Source organism: Dasypus novemcinctus, chromosome 7 (assembly GCF_030445035.2).
Source record: "Dasypus novemcinctus isolate mDasNov1 chromosome 7, mDasNov1.1.hap2, whole genome shotgun sequence".
NCBI classification, from domain to species: Eukaryota; Metazoa; Chordata; class Mammalia; order Cingulata; family Dasypodidae; genus Dasypus; species Dasypus novemcinctus.
In genome coordinates, this window is record NC_080679.1 from 11,405,198 (window position 1) to 11,431,707 (window position 26,510).

A 26,510-nucleotide genomic window follows, 5' to 3' on the forward strand; every position below is an offset into this window, starting at 1 on the left:
GGCTCGATGACGATGAGGACCGCGTCCACACAGGACCCTAGGAGTGAGTTACTCTCTGAGTCCCACAGACTCTGCCTCTGAAAGGTCTGCCTTCCTGCCTGTAGTGGCCCGCCCAGGCCCTAATTCAGTCCTATATCTGGCCTCCCTACCTGGCCTCGGTCCCCCTGCCCTGCTGCTGCCAGGGATCTTTCTCAACACAGCCCAATGATGTCTTAGCCTGTTATTCACGTTCTCTAGCCTGACCTCATCCCAATCTGCCTGGTCAGCCTACTGGCCCCCTCCTCCCTCCACACGCTCTTCAGGCAGCTTGCGTGGGAAACCTCCTTCCCTTTCTTGAACATTTCTGACCTCACCCCATTCAGATGCCTGCTTGGCTTCACCTTCTCCCTACTCTCGGAAGCATCTCCTCAATAGGACCTGCCTCTCCTTACAAGGGTCCACTGAAAGAGAATCCCCCTATAAGAAGAGATTCCTGCACCTTCTGCAGAGCTAAAGCCCCTAATCTGCATCAGATGGTCTTTTCTTCAGGACTGTCACCACTACCAGATACACAGAACATCTTTATTGGCTGACGTGTCTACTGTCTGACTGTTTCTCATGGCAGATGCTCCAGCAAGGCAGGGCCTTTGGGGTAAGGTTCACTGTCATATGGCCAGTGCCTGGCATACGGCAGACACCCAGTAAGCACTTGGTGAATGAATGAACTAATCATTGGTTCATATGCCTGCTGCTTTTTCCTTTCTAGCAAGAGATCTACCTTTCCCTGCCCCCCACCCCCACCCCCCTGGGAACTGCTCTTTCCTGGCAGAGCTGCCTTTCAACAGGCCCTGCCTTCTCTCCCAGCCCTACCAGACATGTGTGAATCTGACCCAGGCTGGGAATTCAGACTTTGGTGGAAATGCAACTTAGGTGGGGATGAGGGTAGGGGATAGTCAGGTTATAAACTTAAGATCTGCAGCTGAATATCCTATATATCTTCTATAAAATATAGCAGACTTGGTTTGAGATATATATACACACACACCCTCTCGTGTATATATGTATATATACATAAATCTATTTTTATATATACTCGAAAATGCACAAAATAGAATATAAGAAAGAGAGCATGTGTAAATTAAGTGTATAGAGTGAAAAAAGCATCCTGAACAAAGGCCCACTGAAGATACAAGCACAGAGCTGAGTTTGTTTAAACACAAGTATGTGCTTGCTGCAGTTCCACTATGCTCCATCCCTGGACGCAGTGATTTGTCCAAGCCAAGGTATGAGACCCACAACGTTTATCCCAAGTCTATTTTCAGGGATGAATGTAGATTTCAGGAAAAAGCGTCTCCCTCCCAGGATCCAGGCCTTCAGGATCACATAAACCTAGAGCTGCCAGGAAATAACTCTGCCAATGTAGAAAAAAAGAGGTCTAAGAAATAAAGGGAGAATCACGATGGCCTCGTTTGAACTCCAGGATCCTGCTGAACCTGAAACTAGGCCGCGTGTGGACTTGGCAGTTCTTGAGCCAATCAATTCCCTTTTCGTTACAACTCACTGAAAAGAATCCTAACTGAGGTACCAGTTGACTCAGAAGAGCTTCCGAACACATCACCCTTGCCCCTTGGGTCACCTGCCGAGCAGCCCTGAGGTATCGCACATTTTATCTGCAAATTCTGCAGCTATTTAGCATCCTCCTGTTGTTTTTTTAAAGTGGGGGATTATTCTTCCTTCATTTTTTAAAATGGAGAAATGAATAAATATGAGGTGCTTAAATTAAGGGGTTTAGGCAAGGAACAGAATTTACAATTTCCTACTCCTCATCTGGTCTTACACCCAGAAAAAATGTTCTACAGGGCACCTAGACCCTTACGCTTTTCTACCCCAAACTGTAACATTATTACATTAAGGAAAACCCAACTCCACCTAAGATATCCTGGCTGCTATGGGATAATGTCATAAACCTGTTTCCCACAGAGAGAAGGGCTGTCTGGAAAGCTCAGAGTGGCTCCAAGTTCAGCAGCCTCAGTTCGGAGAGGCATGCAGCTGTGTCACCGCATCACTGGGAGCCCTGAAACCTGCCCCATGATGATCGAGGAACTAACCCCTCAGTGAATGCAACCAAGAGTCCCGGACGGCTCGACTTCCAGTTCTGGTATTATAAGTATCTAAAACCAACATTTGGAGATGGCAAAATAAAGTGCCTTCTTTTGAAGTCAGAATTATAATCTATTGGTCCAACAGGTAAATATTGACTAAAGGAAAAGAGAGAGGATTATTACATCATGATATAAACCATACTTTTAAATTCAGGCTGTGTGTTGTTACTACACATGAACTTTCTGTCCTCAGTCAAAATTGACAAACTGACAGAGAGTTCATTACAAGAGATAAAACATGAAGGAGGCCAATCAAAACATATTCGAGAGGCTTGAATTTCACTCAGAAATCCCAGCAGAGCCTCTAAAACCAGCAAAGAGAAGTTCTCTTATTCTCTGCTTTGGACCTTTTTAATGGAAACCCTAAGTAAATATTTTATTACATATATTTACATAATGTGAACTTGCAGAACTCTTTAGGTAGTGGCATTGAAGTTTTTATTCAATGAAAGATAAAATGTAAATCCAGAAGATTATATAGCAAATGTGCCAAAATGTTTAGGACCAATTTGATGTTTTAAAAAGTACTGCCTTCCATAGAAATGTATTTAAAAAATTGTTTTTTAATTTAAAATTTTCATCTATCAGGCTGTGGTGAGTCCTGGGAGTTTTGAAGAGCAGTGGAAGCAGAGAGAGTAAGAATCCCCAAGGCAGACCATGTCTGGCTCACTTTGCACAAAGTCCGCAAACTTAAACACAAATACTCCTTTGAATGAACTCGAGAGAACTGCTTCATCCAATTAAAGCACTAACTAAAAATCTAACTTGAGGGTTTAGAGACCATCTCGGCTAAGCCGGCCTCCCAGCCAGCTCAGCCACTTCCCCACGGTGTCCTTGCCAGGTGGCCCCTGATATAGCCTTAAGGGCCAGGGTCACCTCTTGAAGATACTTCCTTTCTTTCTGAGGAGCTCTGATGGTAAGGAAGTGCTTCCTTTCAAGGATCCAGGACACATGGTGATGGAGCTCCTTGCTTATGCCAACACTGGGCACACATATGAGGCAGGTGGTCCCTCCCTTTCAGGAGCTCACAGTCGGTTGGGGTGGGCAGATATACAAGATGACAGGATGATGTTACTGGTGCTATGACGGGAGCAACAGGGAGCTGGAATCTGCTTTTACTTCCCTGAGAACATATGTGAAAGTGCTCTGTAATCTGTAACAACTACACACACATAATGACAGCAATGATGAGAAAAATTATAAGGACAGCAGTAGCAATCATTTATTAAATGCTTACTCTATGCCAGGGGCCCCACACATATTAACCTAACTTTTACAACAGCTGTGCTAACTGTACTTCATCAAGGCTAAGAGAAATTCCAAATCACTTGGACACTTGCCCAAGGTGACTTGGCTAATAAGTGATAAAGCCCAGATTTGAAATCAGGCTGGATTCAGAGCCTTTGCTCCCTTGATTACTCTCCTCCCCATCATCACTGTAATTCTAGGACAAAGTGATACAACCTAATTTTTCTTCTCAATAGGCTATGGCTCAAATCTTGCCTTATCTCATGACTCAGTGGAAGCCCTATTCTTGGCTACAGATTCAGAAGTCCTGTCAGGGACTTTTCCAGCTTTGTGCACACACACCCACTTGTCCTCACCAGCTCTTTTGATTCCCACTGCCAACTTTCGTAGTCATTTGTAGCAGGACCTGATTACAGAACAAGCAATCGCTAAGCTATGAACTCTAGTACTACTTAATTATAAAAAGAAGTCCTCGTAAGGACTTCCAACAATTCCTTTCTAAAGTGCTAACTTACAGTCATCTTTAGCTGGCAGCAGAGTGATTTCTGAAGTACTCAAAGGCCCTGTACCAGTAGTGAGCTCTACCATTGTAGCCTCCTGCCACAGTCGGGGTGGGGAGGGGGTAACGGGCTTCTCTGAGCATGAGTGAGATCAGTGCCTTCCAAACTTTGGTCACCTGAGCTCACCTTCACCCAAAGCCAAGACTGGACAATGGTGAGAGAGGCTATTTTTGACCACAGTGGGAAACTCTTCACAGAAAGCAGAATTACATATGATACCTAGAAACCCATTTAATCTAGAATGTAGGTGAACAACACTGCTAAATGGCCCTCACCCGCAAATAATAAAATAAAATAATGGCTTTTGTCCAGGTCACTAATGGCCTTTGCATAGCTAAATCCAAACCTTTTGAGGTCTGCCATGGCCTGATCTTATCCAGCATCTGAGGCATGGTGACTTCTCCCTCTTTGACACACTCTTCCTTTGCTCTTCAGAACCACTGCCTGCCTCTGCCTCTGAGGCTGCTCCTTCTCGGCTCTGCTCCCTCTCTCTCTCCCTCATAAGTTCGGCTACCTCTGGGCTCTGCCCCAGGCAGCCTCCTCTTCTGGTTCTACTCTCTCTCCCTGGACTGTCTCATCCACCCCCAGGGGTTCAAAGAGCCATCCACATGCTTTTCTCAAATTCTGTTCCACAAAGTCCTCCAGGGAATCTCCACATGTGTTCTCTGTCCCAGGATGTGGGATCTCCTCTATCCAGGTGGCTACACCAAAAAGAAATCTAGGATTTTTTCAGACCTGTCTTTACCCATCATTGTAAGCTCTATCTCCTGAACTCCTCTCAAACCCATCATCACTGCCTCAGCCAAGGTCACTAACACTTTCTTTTGGCAAGATCTAACAACCTCCTTATCGGGATCCTTGCATATTTTTCTCTCCTCAAATCCATTTTCCACACTGAAGACAGTGCTTTTTCTGAAATACAAATTCAGCTTTCTTACCCCCCTGTGCAAACCCTCCAGGGGCTCCCACTGTCATGACTGGCCTGGCTCCACTCAGCCTCTCTTTTTCCACTCTTCCCCCTACACTCTATGCTCTATCACTACTTCAAAATGAGGCAATGTTGGCCTTTTGGGTGGGGCAGAATTCTTCATTGTGTGGGTCTGCCCTGAGCATGTTAAACTTTCCTGGCCTTACCCCTTAAATGCCAGTTACACCCCAAGTCACTGAGATTGAACTTAAGAGAGCTGCTCAAGGTCACCCTGCTCCTTCACCTCCAGACTCTAGCCTGCACTGCTTCTCCCTGTGCACTCCCTTGGGCAGGTCTTTCCTGACGCCCTAGACCAGTTCAATCCCCTTCTCTATCTTCTTGTGGGTCCTTTACACCCCCTCTGCCAGCTCAACACTGTTTCTGTGGGTACCTTATGAGGTATCGCACCTCCTGCTTGTAAGCAGATGGAAAGGCAGGGAAAGGGCTGACATGGAGTTGCTCTGACATTGACTTAATCAGTAAAAAAATATGGGGTAGACTTGTTGACACTCTGGGTTGAGAGGGATTCTGAACAGAGCCTGGTCTAGCTGCCCATGCAGGGCCTGGGTCCCACAGCTGTTCTGCCCAGTGAGTGGTGAGCCTGTGCTTGCACCTGCCCGCTGACTTAGAAATCACTCTCCCAGAGTAGCCCACTGTGTCCTCAGATAGCAGCAGTTAATTCCCTCTCCCCTCCTTTTAAAATGCAAATCTGTCTTCCTACTTTCCACTGATTGCTCCTGAGTTCACCTCATACAGCTGCCCCAAGCAAGACCCTCTCCTCCGAGGACAGCAGTCTGGCTGAGAGAAAGGAGGGAAGTGACAGATCTCTTCCAGCAGGAACGGCTCCACTTTGAGGGTAGCACCAGCTTTCAGTATTTGGACAGCTGGCATGTGGCCCCTGGATCTTCTCTCCTTCAGCCTAAACACCCACACGGCTTGGCTCTGAGTCACCTCATAATCCTCCTCGCCCTCCTTCAAGCATACTCCTGAACGCATGAGCATCTCCTAGACTGCTCCAGTCATTCAATCAGTCGTTCAACAAATAAGCTTCCTTCATGTGGCAGGAACTTTTCTAGGAACGGTGGATTCAGGAATGACCAAGACTGACAACATCCCTTCACTCGGGGAGAGAAAGACAACACACAATAAATGAAAAGATTACTCAAAACAGTACAAAAGACTCTGAAGGAAATAAAACAAGGTGATATGATGACAATGCCTGGGGTCTACCTAAGATTTAGTTGAAAAGGTCTCCCTGAGGAAACTGAGATCTCTGTGTCTTAAAAGGCCCATGCCATGTGATGGCACCAGGAAAGAACATTCTGGACCAAAGAATAATGAGAGCTAAAGGTCTAAGATGGGGGCAAGCTTTGTGTGTCTAAGGAATAGAAAGAAGACTGGACAGAAGGAGAGAACTAGAAGCTAACAGACTAGTGTGACAGACAAGGACCCAAAAAGAAAGGTCCTGCTGGGCCTGGACGAAGCATTCAGCATCTATTTCCAATGCAATGGGAAACCATGGGAGAGTTTTTGCAGAGATGTGACATTCACTGTTTCACTCTGAAATCATGGTTCAGTCAAGCAGGCTAAGGTTATATGGAGCAGAAAACAACGAGCTGAGGAAGACGAGAGTCTCTCAGGAGTGGTGCTGACAGACCAGTGCATGAAATGCATCCCGCTGTGAAGTAATTAATTTTGTAAATGGAGGCAGATGATGAAAGCACAACCTACTGGACATCCAGGCAGATGCTAGAGATGCTCAATTTCCTGTCCTCAGAAGCATTTACTTGGGTCACCCTCTTGACCCTGTAGTCAGTCTTCCCAACATAAGCCTTTTAAGAGTAATGGCAAATAGTGTTGTGGAAGCTCAGAGAAGGCAATTGAACCAAGAGGACTGAGGGAAAGGGACTTCCAGACACCCAGTCTCCAGCAGAGGGGAGCTGCAGGTTAGGCAGCATATCCACCTGGTGTGCGGGCCCTGCCTTAGTTTGGTCCTGCTGAATCTCAAAGGCTGACTTCACAGCTGAAAACAAGTGGGCTTGTATCACCTTGTGGCCACACAATAAACTTCATCTTTCAGTTGTGGTAAGCAAATTCCCTCTGACTTTGGAGGAAACACTGATTGGGTTGCTAGGTAAGAGGGACAACTCAAACTCTTGATGTTTTCCAATTCTGTGTGGTATTTGGTTATGTAATCACACAAAAGTTGACCACTGGTACAGCAAGCTGTGGCAGTACTCCATGGCTATGACGTGATGATGGTTTGAGAATATTTCACAAACTTAAAAGGAGTCAAAGTAAATTCTGGGACAAGTCAGTCTGAATGCAATTCAAGATACCAGGTATTGAGGAGGGGGTTACAAGGTGACTTCTGAGGTCCCTCTGCAGGCCAGGATTTGAAGCCTGTGGGTTTATTTACTTGTTTATTTGCTACCCAGCCAAGGCTTAAATGCAGACCTTTAGTTACAAACTCCTGAACTGGTGGGTTCACCTTTTGGAACTAAGAGCTTTAAGAACCCTTTTCCCTCAGTATTACAAAGGGCTCTATCAAGCTGCAATTACTCAACTAAACTGCCCACACAGCAATTTTTGTCATGTTCAATCTAATTCTCAGGAATCTGAGTTTAAATTTATATGAACAGCATGGAAGAGGAACACCCAGGTAGTAAATTCCCCCTTTCCCCTTCCAAATGACTCGAGCAATGGCCTCCTTCATTAACAGGAAAGAGAATGAGGAGCTAAACATGTGAGGTTGGCACGCCCAAAGTCTGGGAATTTCCAGGCCTTTCAGAAGTCAGCGGGGAAAGCCCAGGTCAGCCGGTCAGGCCTGGGACAGAGAGCCGAGCACAGCATGAGGAGCTCTGAGCCCAGGACAGGCAGTTGGTCCTTCCTCAATGCCAAAAGCAAGTGATGTCAGAGGAGCCGACAAGGACCCTTGAAGGTAGTTAAAAGTCAGCCAGTCAAAATAATAAAGGCTGGGGGTGGGGGTGGGGGGTTTGGGTGGGAACGGAGCAGGGCTGGCAATATGATATGATGATGGCATACACCAGGACGGGTGAGGGGGACAAGTGGTTTCACTATACAATTCTGTCTACTTCTGTCAGGATCAAAATTCTATATCCAAAATTTAAAAGAGGAGAAGAAAAAAAGCTAGCAGGGGCTGAAGCCAAGAAAACAAAACCGTTTAAAAAGGAGAAATCCAGTTAAGTAAAACTAGCTCTGAGTTTTAAAAGCCAGGGCAAGCCAATGGGGCAGAAGGAGAGGGTTGCTGCTTAAGAATTAAAATGTCCCCAGTGGTGAATCTCTGGAGGGTGGGGATAGGGACTGTTCCTTTTTACTTTACACATTTGTAACGCTTCCAGCTTTCAAAAGCTGGAAAAGGCAATAAAGGTGAAAAGTACAAAAAAAAAAAAACCACGCAAAACTGGTTTAAAAATGTCTGGAAAGAAATGTATTTAAAAATGCATTAAGAGAAATGGATGTGGCTCAAGCAATTGGGCTCCTGTGTACCATGTGGGAGGGCGCAGGTTTGATTCTGGGGCCTCCTGGTGAAGGCAAGCTGGCCCGTGCTGCAGTAAGCTGGTGCAGCAAGATGATGCAACTAAGGGAGACGCAGAGGAGAGACAGTGAGAGATGTGGCAGACCAGCGAGCTAAGGTGGTTCACGCAATTAAGTGCCTCTCTCCCACACTGGAGGTTCTGGGATCGGTTCCCAATGCCTCCTAAAGAGAAAGATGATGGGAAAAAAAGACAAGCAGACACAGAAGAACACACAGTGAATGGACATAGGGAATAGACAGTGAACACAAAAAACCCAACAAGGTGGGAGGGAGAAAAAAACAACAACTATCTCACTTAAAAAAATACATCAAGATGATAACAATGGTTGTCTCTGAGTAATAGGATTATGAATTTTTTTTGCTTGTATGCAATTTCTAATTTCTCTATCATAAATGTGTTACTTGTTTAATAGTCTAAAAAATAAAAGCAAACCAACCAAATGCTGTGTCCCGTCTGCATCCCCACCCACCTGTTGATGCCCCAAAGTACATCAAGAAAAAACATCACCAGCTGACCTGGGAGGAGGCACTGGGAGTGTGTGAGAGCTTATCTCACAGCCCTCCCGGCAGATGAAAGGCAGCTGAGGGGAAGAAGATTTGGCTCAAATGATGGAGCATCCACCTACCACATGGGAGGTCCAGGGTTCAAATCCAGAGCCTCCTGACCTGTGTGGTGAGCTGGCCCATATGCAGTGCTGATGCATGCAAGGAGTGCAGTGCCTCACAGGGGTGTCCCCTGCGTAGGGGAGCCCCACATGCAAGGAGTGCACCCCACAAGGAGAGCTGCCCCGTGTGAAAAAAGCACAGCCTGCCCAGGAGTGGCGCAGCACACAGAGAAAGCTGATGCAGCAAGATGACGCAACAAAAAGAGACACAGATTCCTGCTGCCACTGACAAGAATGCAAGCAGACACAGAAGAACACACAGTGAATGGACACAGAGCAGACAATGGGGGGGAAGAGGGGAAGGGAGAGAAATAAAATTTTAAAAATTAAAAAAAGAAAAAAAGACAGGCAACCAAGGCACTCTGCAAGCAAGCTCTGGGAAGAAGGACTGTGATGATGAAGTAGCAAGAACTGAGCATACCTTCTGAGTAGGAAACAACTATTTTTATGCCACAAATGTGAACAGAGTATGCAGCAACCCGAGGTGCCATCACCACTTTGTAGGCTCTGGCATGTATGGCTAGCTGAAGAACCCCATCTTTCCCATGCCTGTAGGTGTGCAGGAAGTGTTTGTGTGATCCCAGCAGAAGGGTTTCCCACAGATGTAGTCTGAAAATAGAATATGAGCACACTTTCTAACTCAACTGTGGATTTTCTATTTTTCAAAAGCCTTTCTAGTTAACAAAATATAATTACTCATCTCGAATAGCTAGATATAAGAGATACACAATTTTGAACAAGTTTTAAAGACTGAAACATCTATGTGCACTTAAATGCCTCATCATTAAATGTTAACTGTTATCAACCACTGCTTGGTCCAAATCTAGCCTTCCTTTCATATTCACCTTGAATTCTGAAAGGCAAAAGCTGTATATTCTGGTGACAAAAGACCTCTATGGCTTTCTTTCATTTTGGATAAGTCTTTTTTGGTAGTTACTTTCTCACCATGCCAATTAGTTCTTGGATCTAACCACGCAGTCTCATTTCTTAATCTTGCTGCATGAGGAGAAACTAAATTTTTATTTACTAAGGCTTCACAAAAGTTAACAAAAATTATATCATTATGCATGCTTACGATATGAAACCACCAGGCTGGTTGCCCCCAAAATAGTAGATTATTGATGCTTACTTTTTGAAGCACTCTAGCTGTATTAATTTAATCCTTCAAGGCTATGAGACATTGTTTTCCACAGATGAGGAAACTGAGGCACGGGGAGGTCAGGTAATATTAACCACTACTTTATGGGGGATAGACCCTTAGAAGAGGTACTTCATTTAACTTAAAATCGCCTCTTCGTCAACTCCTGTAGGCTACAAGTTCTCTCAATTTGAAAATTTTTTGAAGGATTACACATATATTTAGTGGAACACTCATTTTAAGACAAATAAATAGAACAAGTGTGATTTTCAACATGATCAAAAATAACTTCGTTTTGGAGACAACATTCAGGTACTGCCCGAAGTTTTCTAAAGCAGTTGTATCAACTTCCACTTCCATCAACAGATATGAGAGCTCTAACTACTCCACACCCACTAACATTTGGTATTGACTGTTTTCAAGTGAGTATACAATGGTATTTTGGTTTTAAATTCCATATCCTCATGGATATTAAGTTCCTTTTCACATGTTTCTGATCATTGCCTATCTTCTTTTGTGAAGCACCTGTTCAAGTCTTTATATATCATGGATATGAGTCCTTTGTTGGATATATGTATTATAAATATCTTCCCTCACTCTGTGACTTGCCCCTTCATTATCTTAATGGGGTCTTTTGCTGAGCGGAAGGTCTTAGTTTTAATGTAGTCTAATTTATCGATCTTTTCCTTTACAGTTAATGCTTTTACTGTCCTGTTTAAGAAATTTTTGTCTATTCCAAGGTCACGAAATGTTTTTCTATGCCATCTTCTAAATGTGCTAATGTTTTGCCTTTCACATATATGTATATGAGCCACATGGAATTGATTTTCACATATGGTGTGAAGGAAAGGTCAAAATTCATTTTTTTACCCAAATGGATATCCAACTGATCCAGCACCATTAACTGATAAAACCATCCCTTCCTCACAACATTGAGTTGACAACTTTGTTGAAAACTGGCAATCATATATTAATATTTGTGAGTCTCTTTTAGAACCTCTGTTCTGTTCCCACCTTAACTTCTAAGCAGCAATTGAATATTATTTTAGCATAATACTTGACTAAAATTCCAAGTCTTATTTAATAGTGGAATAGTAGTTTATGTGATTTTAGGCAACTATTGCTGATAACTTTAAAGACTCGTTGTGTTTTTGCAACAACAGGCATAAACAGAGCTTCTCACATACTCAGTATTTTGAAACTGGAAGACACTTAAGAAACTGTTTAGTCCAAATTCCATTTTATAGCTAAGGAAAGAGAATGTCAGAGAAATCACGGACACATTCAAATTTACATGATATGGTAGAAGCAAAGATGAGAGAAGAACCCAGTTTTCCTGCTCCTATTTCAGTGCTCTTTCTGCTATACCACAACTGCCTCTCATCATGCAACAAGTGTGTTGAATCATTGGGACTTCTTCACTGACTTCCAGGTTTACCTTGGTGCCAGATACTTGAGGATTCCTGATGGGTGGGTGCCAGATTATCTTGGCTTTAATGAACAAGGAAACTGGAACCAATCAGCAGAGCTGGGAGCAGAGGAACAGGCCAGAATCCAAATGCAGTTTAACAAAGTGCACTGAGACATTCATGAAAAATAGAGAGAGAGAATTTCTGAAGCCCAGACCCCATAGAAACCAGGCTAGCAAGATTTGAATGGAACATAGGAATAAGACTTAGAGGGGTTGAGCTGTCTCTCCACTTATACTTTCCATTTAGATCCTGTGTACTCAAAACAGGGACTCATTGGCAAACATCCCAGAAACCCACTTCCATGCCAGAGGTCTTGCATGACTATTCAGTTATTTGGATTTTTTGAGTCAAGGTACAATTCAGTAAAAAATGATCAGACAACAAGAAGAGTTAAAACTGTTTGCTCACCAATGTCCCAAATGAATGGAGAAAGACATGTGCTTCCTTGTGAGCTGACAGCTCTCCAGTATTTTCCATTTCTCTTCCCAGGGTCATTGTCAAGAGCCATACTATGAAAATAAGGTTTGTCTGAGATCAAATACTTGGGTTGCCTGGAATTTGCCCAAGGTCAGAATGCCCTCTTACATAGAAATTACAAGAGGTAAAAATTAGTGTTTCAAAATCAGGATGAAAAATGGCTTCACATGGAAGACGAGAGTAGGAGGAACAGTATTTGAAGCACTGGGCATGATGAACACATCAGAGACAAAACCCAGGAATGTGTCCAAGTAGAAAAGCGCCCCGAAGTGTAATTTTTCTTTTCCAAAATTTACTGAAGAGTTATCAGGGGCTCTCCCCAGAACACAAAGAACAAATTTTAAGCAAAATTTATTATTATGTTTAAGTGTTGCACTAGTGTGTTTTTTTGTTGTTGTTTATTTGTTTTTTTTTTAGGTACCGGGGCTGGGCAATGAACCTGAAACCTGCTTTATGGGAAGCCGGTGCTTTCCATAAAGTGGTTTTTTCGTTTGTTTGCTTCTTATTTTTCTGTTTTTAGGAGGCAATGGGAAACGAATACAGGACCTCCCATGTGGGAAGCAGGCACTCAATCACTTAAGCCATATTTACTCCACAGATTTTATTTTCAAGCTACTTTTGGTTTAAGTTTAATAGGTTAAACTTTTCTAGCTAAATTGGCATTGCTTCTTATAGTATAGCAGTCAGTTCTTAGGAAGGGCATCCCTTTGAAATGAGGCATGTCAGGGTTCTGCTTGTTTAAACAGAATGAACCAGGGAGAAGCACAAGCTATAGGTTAAGAAAATAAGGGAACTGAATCTAGGGGTTTAAACTAAAGTATCCTATCTGAGAGGAAGTCAAATTCCAAAAGGTCAGGGAAGATCTGAAAAAGGAAAATAACTGCAAGACTGATAGCAGGAAAGTTGAGAATAAGCAAAGTGCGGGCCAAAGGTTGAAAGGAGAGTTCAGAACGTAAACAAAGAAGATGTGCCAGGGCCTCCCCTAGTACCTGGTGCTCAGGCTGCTTGGGAGTACTCGCCTAGGAGAATATTCAGGAAACCAATGGTCCCCTCCAGCCTTCCTTCAAAGCAGGATGAGATGGAGCATCAGCAGGTTCACACAGTGGTAGGCTGCAGTGTGCTCTTGGTTGTGCTTGAAGACTCAGACTGCAAAACCTATTTCCTCACTGATCACCCATGTCACGAGCCTAGAGTCCCACCTTCTTTCCCTTGTCCATGGGAGTCCACAAGGGCATCAGCTGTGGGGTGCGGACACTCCAGCCAGAGCTAAGAATTGTAAGGCAGGTAAAATGCACTGTGCAAAGGTGGGGGTGGTAGGTGGCACAATGTAATGATTTCTCCAAGTTGCCACAGGGTTGGGTGCTGCTGATGTAGCAGGAAGAGCAGCAGATGAGACCTCTCTTATTAGATGGCAGAGCAAAACAACCTTCCTGCTTTTCTAAGTAGGCGACTCTTAGATTGCCATTACACTGCACTGAAAAGAAAACTGTCCTGTTGTGGCTTGCAGAGCAAGGCATGAGCACATTCTTTCCCAAAGGGGATAGACTTTCCCAATGTTACTATTATTGGAAAGTGGCAGGTCTTCAGACATGAAATACAAAATGCAGGAAGTAGCCCCAAGGCCTCTTTAGGATCTCTTCGGTCTAGACTTTTGGAGGGCAGATGTTGAGGTGCAGGTGCAGTTGCCTGGGTGATACTCACTGGGTAGGGACAGGTGAAGACCTAGATGGGCCTGGATCTGGGAGCAGGGGAAAGCCAGCCACTTCTGGAGCGCTCATTTTCCTTTTGTTACCTCTAACCTTCAGTGAAACCCTGTTTCAGAAAATTACACGTTGGTTTCAGTTATGCTTGAGGTACTACACAAAGGATGATGGGCCCCACGCTTGGACCCAAGTGATAACAAGTCCTGCCAGCAACTAACAGCAGGGAGTAGTGATTCGCAAAGAGGGGGTGGGTGCCCAAGGGGAGACCATCCACGCGGTTTAGTTGCCCTTGAGTCCAGGGAATTCTTCCTCAACTGCTAACCTTTGAGAATCTAGGTTTATTTTATTAGAGAAGGCAAGTTTCCTTTTTGATGGTCCTTTGGTAGCAAAGCCTTTTGAGTGATCCTTGGCTCACTGGTGGGGAGCCTGTGGTCAGCATGGAGCCCATTTCAGAGTTAAGTAGCTCCTGTGGTAAAGGAAGTAGTGGGGATGGTGACCACAAGTTCTCTGGAGGCATTCTGTTTTCCATGTGGAAGGCAAGCACAGAGGCAGTAAACACAGCCACGAGGAAGGAGGCAGGCAACCTACTCTTCCTAGGGCATGAATGGGAGGCATGACACCAAGAATATTCTGATTTAGGCTATGCAGGTGGCCACTGATCTGAGAGAAGAGGGTTAACAGAAAGCAGGACAGTATTTGGAATGCATTATTTATTTATTAGTATTCATAGGAACTCACCTATTTCATCCATCTGAAAACTTATTGGCATACAGATGGTCGTAACTCACATGCCATTTGTGTCTTCCAGCCCAGTGATATCTCCTGCCCCCAAGGAAGTAATTACCATCCTAACTTTTACGATCACCATCCCCCCACTTTTCTTAATAGTATCACCACATTTGTATACCCCTAAATAATATGTTTAGTTTTACCTAGTTTTGAACTTTGTATAAATGGAATCATGCTATACACATTTTTCAGTACTTACTTTTTTAGTTCAATATCATGCTAGCAAGATTCATCCTTACTATTGAGTGCAGTTGTAATTTGTTCATTTTCTAATGCTTGAACACACCAATTTATTCACCCAATCTATTGGGTGGATATTTAGACAAAACTTCCAGTCTGGGGTGATTACGGATGATTCTGTTTTGAACATTACTCCACATGTCTATTGGTGCACATATCCAAGAGTTTCTCTAGGGTCTAAACCAAGGAGTGAAATTGCAGGGCTATAGAGTATGCATATTTTCAACTTTCTTAGGTAATAGTAAACTTTCCAAAGGTGATGCACCATTTCTATTCCACTAGCAGTGGATGAGAATACTTCGTCAAACTTTAACTTTTGTTAAGCTGACAGATGTGTAATGGGAAGTGTGTGTGTGCACATATATATTTTCTGAGGAGGTATTGGGGATTGAACTCGGGGCCTTGTGCATGGTGAGGAGGTGCTCAACCACTGAGCTACACCTGCTTCCTATTTAAAATTTCCAAATGTACTGACCTTTTCTTAGTTAAAATCTTTTGGTAATTGTTTCTAATTTACTTGCTTTGTGGCCCAGGAACATAATCTGTATGATACCAATGAGTTTTTGAAAAATGCTTAATGATTTTATTCAAAGTCAATTTTTATAAATGTTCTCTGTATGTTTGAGAATAAAGTGCAATCTCCAAATGTGAGTATCATATTCTAGATATACGGTTATTAGACCAAACTTAACTGTGCTATTCATTTCTATAGTTTTACTGAATTTTTGGACTGCTTAAACTATGATTTTCTGAGAAAGGTATATTAAATCAACTAACTATGATGGTGAATTTACCAACTTTTCCTTGTATTTCTATCAACTCTAATTTTATATATTTTGAAGCTATACTATTCAATATGCTTAGAATGACATTTTTCTGATAAATGGATCCTTCTAACATTATTTAGTGACTCTCTTTATATTAAATAATGTTTTCTACCTTAAAATCTACTTGTCAGACATTAATAAAATATTAGCTTTCTTTTACTTAGCACATTAGGGGTATATCTTTTTCCATTTCATCTTTGTGTCTATGTTTTAAGTACATCTGTTATAAACAGCATATAACTAGATTTTAAAATCAAGTTCAACAGTCTTTGTTAAATTTATTGTGATTACTATTTTTTTGGTAACTTCATATGTGCTTTTTATTTGTTCTGTTTTTTTCTCTATATTTTTTTCTCTTGGCATGCCTTCTTTTAATTTGAGTTTTTTTGGTTGTTGTTTTTCTCATTCCATTTGTCCCTCTCTAATAGTTTGGAATTTATGTACTCTATTCCTATTATTCTTTTTAAAAATATATTTATAATGTTTATGGAATATGAACACTATAAATATAATATGTAGAATATAAATATAAAAATAATGTAGAAATTGAATAATAAGAATCATACATACAAGTTTATATGTTTCAAATTCTGTTCCAGGTTTAAATCCTAACATGTCAATTTTTCAAGCCTTAATGATTTTTTGTTTGTTTTTTGTTTTTCATTAATGATTTTTGAGAAAAAAAAAAGCCTGAGTTTGACAATCAATAGCACTCTAATACTAGAAAAATGAATATGTCACCTCCTATGTGGTAGGTGGGTGCTCAAATCTTTGGTGAGAGTCTGTTGGTGGTATATTGCCAGTTTTTGTTTGCATAAAAATATCTTTATTAGGCCTCCATTCCTGAAAGACAGTTTTTCTGGGCAGAGCAAGTAAGTCTAAGTTGAAAGCTTCTCTCTGATACTTTGAGGGTACTTTCCTATGGCCTCTGGATTCCATTGATGCTGCCGAGAAGTCGGCTTCAGTCTAGCTGCCGAGAAGTCAGCTTCAGTCTAGATGTCTTTTTTTTTTTTAAAGGATTTATTTATTTATTTAATTCCCCCCCCTCCCGCGGGGGTCTGTTCTCTGTGTCCATTTGCTGCATCCTGTTTCTTTTGTCTGCTTCTACGGACGCACTCCTTGCGCGTGGGGCTCCCCTACACGGGGGACACCCCTGGGTGGCAGGGCACTCCTTGCGCGCATCAGCACTGCGCATGGGCCAGCTCCACACGGGTCAAGGAGGCCCGGGGCCTGAACCGTGGACCTCCCATGTGGTAGACGGACGCCCTAACCACTGGGCCAAGTCCGTTTCCCATAGATGTCTTTTCTTTTCGCCGACTTTAAGATCTCCTTTGAGTATAATGTGTGTATGTGTAGGTTTCTTTTTTTTTATCCTGTTGAAAATCCACTGTATTTCCTGATTATGAAGATTCAAATCTTTCACTGATTCTCAAAAATTCTCAGTCATTATTTTCTCTTTCCCTTTTTCTATTATTTCTTTATGGAATTCTTAAAATTTGACCTTCTCATCCTATCCTCCTTGTTTCCTAACCACTCTTTCATAATTCCTCTTTGCTTCTTTGTGTTGCACTTTTGGAATTTTTTAAGATGTATCTTTCAGCTCTCTAATTCTATATTTACTGATTCTAATCTTCTGTTTAACCAATTTGTTGAGTTTTTAATTTCACTTATTGTAGTTTTTCATTTCCAGAAGTTCTATTTAATTCTTTTAAAAATCTTCTGGTCATTTGGTAGTCTCTTATTCCTTATTCACAATTCAATTCCCTCTTCAGTTTCTTTATAGATACTAAAAATATATATTTTATATTTTGTATTCAATACTTCTACTATTCAAATTCTTTATGTATACGATTCTAACATTTGCTTTTTATGTTGACTGTCATCAAGGTGCCTTATCTCCTTATGTGTTTCACGACTTTTATGTGAGTTTATGTTTATTGGAATGTTCACCTGAGGCAAACCTTTCAGGTGTTGGTTGAGGGTTAATTCCTCCAGAAAACACATGCTTCTGATTCTGCCAGGCTTCTGGAAGCATAACCCACCTGGGGCTACTTTAAACTAAATCCCTAACATGCAGTTTTATGGACCATGTAGGTAGTGTTAATTCAGGTCCTGAACAAAACCTCTGGGGCATTATGAATCAGAGATACCATTAGGTTAGCTGCTTGCTTTAGTGCATACATAGTTCTCTGGTTTTCTGCTCTTGTTTCATTCCTGGCCTATAAAAACTTCCCATATTTTCCTGCCAGCTCAGCCATACATTTTAAAAGACCCGGTATTTTAAAGAGTTTTTTGAAGAAGGGGTTTCAGGATATCTGTGCTATAATATTACTGGAAATGTAAGTCCTATGAAAAATTCTGGATATATACACATTTGTGCATTTTTCTGAGGAGAGAGTCTATACCTACTGTCAGATGCTCAAAGAGATCTGAGACTCCAAAGGGAGTAAAAAGCACTATCCTGTATTTTCTTTTGGCCTTAGGCAAACTAAAACAGCAGATTTCACCTGAAATTGACAGATCTCCAGGTAAGGGGACATTGCACATAATTGTTTAGAAGTTGCTTTTCATTCCCAAAATGTCACCTGATTTTCTAAGTCTGGCATTACCTTGATGTTATCCCTGTATACCTACCTAACTTCCAAACTACATTCTAAACAGAGAAATTAAAACCAAGCTTTTCTTCAATTTCCAATGTCTCATTAACATATCCTTAAGATCTGTCTCCTACCAAAGGAATACTTGGAATATTTTGTGATAACAACTTTCTATTTCTCCAAACTGACAGAGAAGCATTGCCACTGAAGTAGTACATGGGTATTAAAAGCCTTTTTCTTAACTAACAAGACTGTTTGCCAATATAATTAAAAGAAAAACATTTCTGGCTTTTGTATCACAAACTATCTTTTAAATACCATCTCAGTCGTCATTTAGGAAGTTAATTTTATCAGAAAATGAGCACTTTTCGAATTTGGAAATAAGGGTTTAGACAGGAGGAAGATGGAGAAAAATGATGGATAATATCATGAAACAAACTGCTGTAGAAGCTGTAGGCATTAGAACAGTGTAGGCAGTCAAGTGCCTTACCACAAAAAAATAATTGGGAAGAAGTGAACCTCAGATATCCAAAATCAAAGGGCTAGAGTAACAGAAATTGTGAACATTAGATATAATTCAGTTATCTCATAGGTATCACCAAGACATAATGAGACCGACTGAAAGACTTAAATGTAATGAGGGAAAGGTATGCTCAATTTCAAAAAAACAGACTTGTTTTAGGGAACAAAGTGCCATAGGCATATATGTCAGGATGAAAGTCCATAGGTAACCCATAAACTTAAAAGTATAATGGAAATAATAAAGGGTGAGGCCCAGGAGCCAAGAGTGCCTACAACTGCAAGTAGGAGAATTGCATCCATCATTCCTGTGGAATCTAAGACCTCTCTCGATATACAGGTGGAGTGGACATAACCATCCCAGTGTCCACAGGATGGAGGACTAGGTATGGATTAGAGTGGACTTACTGATATTCTACTATGGAACTATTGTGATTAGTAATGGAAGAAAACCTAGCATTGATGTGGAGAAAATGGCCACAGTAGCTGCTGAAGGAAGGCAGAGGGAAGAAGAGATATGAGGGGGGGCATTTTCAGGACTTGGCGTTGTCCTGGGTGGTACTGCAGGGATAGTTGCTGGACATTGTATGTCCTGTCATGGCCACTGGGTGGACTGGGGGAAAGTGTAAACTCTAATATAAACCATTATCCATGTGGTGCAGCAGTGTTCAAAAATGTATTCACCAAATGCAATGAATGTCCCATGATGATGAAAGAGGTTGTTGATATGGGAGGAGTGTGGGGAGGGGATGGTGGGTACATGGGGACCTCATATTTTTTAATGTAACATTAAAAAGAAAAAAAAAAAAGGGTGAGGCAAGAAACAGAAAAAAGGAGGTATAACATTGTGACAGTATACAACAGTTTCCCTGGTTAGTTATGACTTAACCAATTGTTTTTTAAAAGCCAAATACCCTGCATGATACGTCATATACAGAGATGTCCAAGGAATGCCCTGGCCCTTAAGAAACAAGCAAAAAGGAGAACTAAATCCAGAAGTAAGAATGCTTACTGCTATATTAGAGACATGAAGATAATGGGCTGATAGGAAAAGGTAGGACCAATTCATTCTTCCAGGAAGAAAGGGCTGAGGGTTTGGGAAGGCCCAGGAGAGCTCTGCGGAAGACTTTATCTTGCTCTTAGTTAAGATTTTATATAGCACAGCAGTAGGCAGAGAGAAAAGGCATCCTAAGCAGAGGGAAAAGAGCGAGCAGAGGGCTGGAAGCAGGAAAGAGTACGGTAGATTTGCAAAGTCTGGAGTGGCCAGAGACCACTATGCATGTATGTATGGTGGGGAAGGTGGGAGAGGAGGCTGAGGGCTGTTCTTACAGGACTTTGCTAACATAATACTCTGCTAAGAGACGGGGACCTTATCCAAAAGTATAAGCAGATTTTCAAAAAGAAAAGTGATGAGATCTGATCCTTGTGTGTGCAGTTTAGAAAAGATAACTTGGGTAGCTAGGCAGAGGGTAGACAGGGAAGGAGAGAAGTAATTGAAAAGGCTGTGACAACAGTCCTGGAGCCAGCACTAAGGAGTCTGAGGGTGGATGCGAGGAAGAATCAGATGTGATTTCAGGATTCCTTTTTTGAAAACTTAGGTTGATGGGGTGGCAGATAACACCTTTATAAAAATAGGGGACAAAGGAGAAGAAACGGGTCAGGGGGCAAGCAGGGTCCCAGCACCCGTGTCCTATTTTCCTTGTGCCCTCTCTCACATTAAAATCCCAACTTTGAATCACTGCAACCATCTACCATCTGCACTCCCACACCTAGCAGACTGAGAACCGAAGACATCGTTATTATCAACCCAACTTCCCAGTATGCAAGCCCAGGCATAAACAGGGCTTGGCGAGGCTGTGCACGACCGGCTCCTGGCCAGCTCCCTCTCCTACAAACCCCGCCCCCTTCTGCCTTCAGCAGGTGGTCCTGCTTCCTATTGCACAGGTGAAGTGGGTAAGTGGGTGGTATTATCAGGCGTGGACACTCATGAGCAGTTGCCCATTCCTTATGTCCGCCTCTCCTTCTCAGAGGAGGCGGTTTTCCTTTGCCTTGGCCCACTTTCCACTCAGTCTCTGAATTTATCCCCCAATTTCTTCTACAAGACCTTGCAAAGTCAACCCTCTCCTCTCATTCCTGTAATCTTCAACTTCTCCTTCTTCTTCTCCTGTCTCTCAGTATAGAAACATGGCCAAATCCCTTCCATCTTAAAAACAAAGGAAAAACCCTCCTGTAACTCTGCCTCTTTTACCTTTCACAGCCAAGATTCTTAGAAAAGCCATCTACACTTGTGTTTTCCATTTCCTTTTTTTCCACTCATTCCTCAACCAGCTTCAGTCTGGCTTTCCTTTCTAAGCCACCAACACGGGTTTCACTGAAGTCATCAAGGATATCCCAGCTGCCAAATCCAAAGGACTCCTGACAGTTCTCTTTTCCTTGACTTCCCTGCAACTGTGACTGATGGCTGGTTCAGCCTGGTCTGCCTGTCTCTGTCCCTCTCTCCTCTGTTGCCTCCAGTCTCCCTGGCCTCGTCCTCTAGCTGTTCTGTGGGTTGCTCTACCTCTTGACAGGGGGCCATTTCTCCTGGGGTTTTGGCCTGTACCCCCTCTCAGTGACATCTCCTTGGCCACTGCTCCCCAGCCTGTACACTGACAACGCCCAAACTCAATCTCCAACCTGGATGCCTAGATTTACTTGTTTCCCTTGTTATTTCTATCTAGATGTCTCTCAGGGATGGCAAACTCAACATGTCTTCACCTGAACTCACCATCTTCGCCTAACCCGGCTCCTCTCAATATTTTCTATTTTGCTGAATGGCATTACTTTCTACCCACTGCCCAAGACAGAAACCCCCACCACTCTCCAGGCTTCAGCCACACGGTACCTCATAGGCTTCAGGCTCTATTCCCTTAGGCTGAAATGTTCTTTCTCCTTGCTTTGTCTGGCATACCCCTATTTATTCTTTTACTCAGTCCCCGCCCCCCACCCCACTCTCACACCTAAATTATGGGTCATTCCCACATTTACTTGTTTAATGTTAATTGACAGTAAACTGGGGGAGGACAGGAATCCTGTCAAGTTTCTGCACTACTGTATACCTAGTACAAAGCATAGCCCTTGCCATTGGTAGGCCCTCAGTACATGTTTGTTGAATGGATGGATGATGATGCATTCCAACTCGAAATGCCATCTTCCCCATACAAGCTAAACTTTCTAGAATGGCTCACAAAGCCATTCATGATTTCACCTCTCTTTCAACTACCACTGACTCTCATGTTCCAGACATGCCAAGCTCTATGTAGAAGTTCCCTCCCAAACTCTCTGTTATCCCAGGGACTTGGCACACGCTCTTCTCCCTGGCTGGGAAACCCTTCCCCTCCAGATGTGCCTGCAAATACCACCTCTTCACTCATTCAGTGAAGATTCACTGAGCCAGACACAGTGCTCAGTTCTGGGGACCCATCAAGCAGTGAGCAGCGGGAAGACAGGAGACAAGATTAGGAAGTCACGTAGATAGTATGTTAGCAAGTAATGAGTGGGGGAAAAAAAAAGTTAAGCAGGGAAGGGGGATAGAAAGTGCGAGGGGGTGAAATCAGAGGCAGTGAGGCTAGGGAAGGTGTTACTGAGAAAGTGGCACTTCAGGAAAATTTTGAAAGAGGGGAGGGACTTAGCCATGTGGCTCTCCAGGGAACGTGTGCTCCAGGCAAAGGGCACAGCAAGCACAGCATCTGTAGGGCATGAAATGAAAGGCAATGAAGCTGAAGCTCTGCTGAGGCCCAAAAAGAGGTAAACAGTGAGAGAAGAGCTCTTTAGAGAAGATACCAGGGAAAAGTAGTGCAAAAATCAAAACCAAGAACAAGTAGGGCCCTTTCAGTCCCAATAAGAGCGAACTTCAAGGAGGAAACAAAAAAGCCAAAAGCTATCCAGCTGTTTGGTAGACTGAGGTCAGGGCCATCCTGTTTCATTGATCTCTCTGAAGCCATGTTGCCAAGGGAATACAGAGTAAGTAAGACATGAGAAAGGAGATGCAGAAAGCCCAGACTATTCTTTCAAGCTGTCTTGGTGGATAAAGGAAGATGGAAGTTCCTAGTGCTGTGGCAGGGTTGAGGAAAGCTTCCGTAGGATGAAGAAGACTTAAGTTTGTACAGTGAGAAAAGGAGGGCAGAACAAAGGGCAAGATAAAGGGGTTGAGGGCATGAGGGATGGCTGACGGGGTGAGGTCTTCCCAGAGATGAGAACAAGAGGCCAGGATGAGGTCTCGTTGCTGGGAACATGCATGGACCTCTTCACTTACAAGCTCCAGGAATCCCAAGCTTGCCATTCCTTCCCACGAGCAGGTCCAGATACTTCAGCTCCAACCACTACTACTGGTTCTATCCCTCAGGGTCTCTAGCTCAAGCCTGACACACAGGGGGACACAGTATCTCCACTTCCTACTTCCTTCTGTCTGCCAAGGTGAGCAGCCATGGCAAGACATTCTCAGCAGGTGACAGATATAACCAAATGGGGATGTCACGGAGGTCATGAATTTTTTGAAGGCATTGTTCCTGGTCTTCCAGGCCCTAGTCCCCTGACTGAATTGGGACCTGGGGCCAGGGCTCCCTAGTCCATCCTCCTCAGGGAAGGGAAAGCCGAGTGGCCAGGAAGGTGACAGAAGCAAACCAGGCTGAATGCTGGTGCTCCCTTGACCAGAGTGGGCAACTTGCTTCCCTGAGGCCCTCAGCCCAGATGGTGCCTACTGCTCTGGTGTTTTCTTCCACCTGGACAGGAGGCAGAGCCTTTCACATGGCTGCACACTGTGAGGATGGGAAGTATGTGCAGATGGCTGAGCAGAGGCTGGGATTTTATGGTTCAGAGATAAGCGCAGCAAGGAGCAGAGACAGAGACATGACTATGGGAATGTAGCACAGGGATTCCATCAAGACCTCTGCTAAGTTGTGGCCAAAATGTAAATTCCGATTTCCAGAAAGCTGCAAGGATGAGTGGATTTGTATGTTTGTTTATTTATTATTGTCTATTCATCCATTCATTCATATTCCCTGCAGTGGTTTTTAGTATATTCTAATGGTGGACAACCATGACCACTATCTAATTCCATAACATTTTTTTCGTCACCCCCAAAAGATACTCCGTTATCCATTAGCAGTCAGTCCCCCTTGCCCTCAGCCCCACTCATTCATTTTTAAGGCCCAGCTAGGACATTCCTGCCATTTCTAGATACAGAGCATACAGTATTAGAGAAGCAAGATGCTGGACAAGTGGCAAACATCCAATTCCTGTAGGATCTATCAGAAGTCTGGATCAACTAAAAGCTGAATAAAGGTCTTGACTTGTCTGGCTAGCAATTTCCGCTCTCAGAAGACTAAGGTAAAGCACTAAATGATTGTCTAATTGAGCAGAATGGGTACATATGTGTGCCCAATTCTGACCAATAAGGAAGAAGTGACAAGAAGAAAGTTCCCATGCCATGACAGCAAGGAGAAGTCTGGCTACAAGCAGCCTGGACCTCAAACTTCATAAATGCAGAAGTAATCCCTGGACGTGGGAAGTGGACTCAGTCAATGGACTCAAGCTATAGGACGTGGGTGAATATACAGGATGCTTAGCTGAGAAGTTACAACTCAGACAATACATGGTAGCTCTCACCTAGGATCTGAAGGGTTGTCTTCTGAGAGTCTAGGCTGGTTCTGTCAGGCCCCCAAGGGCAAGGGCATGAATAGGACCAATGGGTGGAAAATTACAGGAAGACAGTATTTCAGACCATTACAGGGAAGGGTTTCCTAGGGTTGTGCAATCGTAAGACAGAATGGGCTGCCTTCAAAGGCAGAGAGTTCAATGTAATCTGGATAGTCAATAAATGGATGCTGTGGAGGTAATTTGAAAAACAGAGGGTGATCTGACAAGTGTGGCATTCACACATTTGAGTGGTGAGGTCAGCTGTGATATGTGTTGCAAGTGCTCTGCTACAATAATGAAACACTGAAGCATGTGATTTACTGTCTTTATAAAGTGGAGTAGATTTTGGGTTATGGTTATAACACCATTCTTTTACTCACTTGCATTCTTAAATATTAGCTGAGCAAAAGTGAAAGAAAGGGTGGTGCTAAAGCCAGTATGTTGGGTAACGCTCACGGGAGTGCTTCTTTTGAGTGTGTCTGGAGAATAAAAAAGGTGGAGAACTGCTGGCCAGATGACTGAGAGGATCCCTCCCAACATTGAGCTTCACGAGGGTTAAGTGGTACTCCTTTTGGTCTGAAAAACCGAATTATGAGTTACTGTAGACCAGATGGTCACTATACTTTTACAGAATTTCTCTGCAAGATGTAATACCTAAGTTCCGTTCCTGAAATGGAGAGATTGGGCAAGGGGACAAGTCCTGGGAGCATATCTGAACCCTACAGAAAGGGAGAGTGAAAACTAGCTAATTTTATTTTCTTTTTCACAGAAGAGCCATTCAGATATTTCAATGGGAACCAAAGGAAGTTCAACCATGATACCTTCTTTAAATAAATATAGTTATTGGCATGTATATATGCCTAGAAATCACCTTTTCGAAACATTAACATTTTTCCCTCTGAGCAAGAATTAACATGAACTGGTAACTAAAGGAACCTGAGCTTAGCCAACCTCACTCCAATCCAAGCTGGAATTGACTTTCAGTTTTCATCCCCCTGGATAAATGGCCATGGCAGAACCTTCTGTCACAAAGGCCAACTGTAGAAGTGCCACCATAGAACGCTTGACTGACCAACTCGGACCTTTTTGGATTCTTCTCTGACTCCTTTTCCTGCTTCTCTGCCAAATGAACAGATGTTAATTACTCCTCTGGAATGCAAGAACTAAGCAGGCAGAAGGTGGCTGATCACCTGGTGCAGTGCACCACTGGGCAGCCTCTGACTTCTTGCACCTCATAATTTTTTTTTATTACAAAAATTTTTTTCATTACAAAACTATTATTACATTATAAAAATTTGGAAACATGAGAAAAGAGAAAAATCACTTGTGATCTCCACATCTTAATAAAAGTCACTTTTGCATTTTGATGCATTGCCTAAATTTTCTCCAGTGCTTTCTTGGTATCTAGTTAGACAAACTGTATCTATTTAGCTTACTTATACCCTAGCCCCTCCAAAAAGGATTTACAGAGGCTTATATTACTACATATCATCAGAGAGACAACTCCATGTTGACATACTCTCCCAAAGCATCTGGGCCCCTGACATCCCTGTCCCTAACTTGTGGGTTCCAACTGCCAGGCTGAAACCTCAACACCCTCTTGGACTCCTCTCCCTCAACTCCAATACCCACTTCCATGGGTTCTTCTGTCATTATCCTCCTCTCACAACTGTCCTCCCCACCTGCTGATATTGCCACCATCTCTAGTCCAGTACCTTACTCACTACACCCCTAAACTATGTTTCTCCTTTTCCCGTCTCCATTTTCTCTCCTTTTCTCATCTTGCATTGCTAAATTATTTTTCTCTTTTTGTGTTTTCTCTTGATGAGCAACATCTAAGTGGCTTCTCATTGGCTAACCAAAAATAAAGAGCACTCTTAGGTCTGAAATTTACAAACATGTACAGTTTGCTCCTAATCTCCCTTTCAGGTCATA

The 26,510-nt window shown here is 42.9% G+C and overlaps 1 protein-coding gene across 1 annotated transcript in view; it reads right to left on the reverse strand.

Annotated features, from left to right (window-relative positions):
* DIS3L2 (DIS3 like 3'-5' exoribonuclease 2) overlaps positions 1-26,510 on the reverse strand; it is a 392,051-nt gene that overhangs the window by 75,138 nt on the left and 290,403 nt on the right. The gene's annotated exons all lie outside the window — the stretch shown is intronic.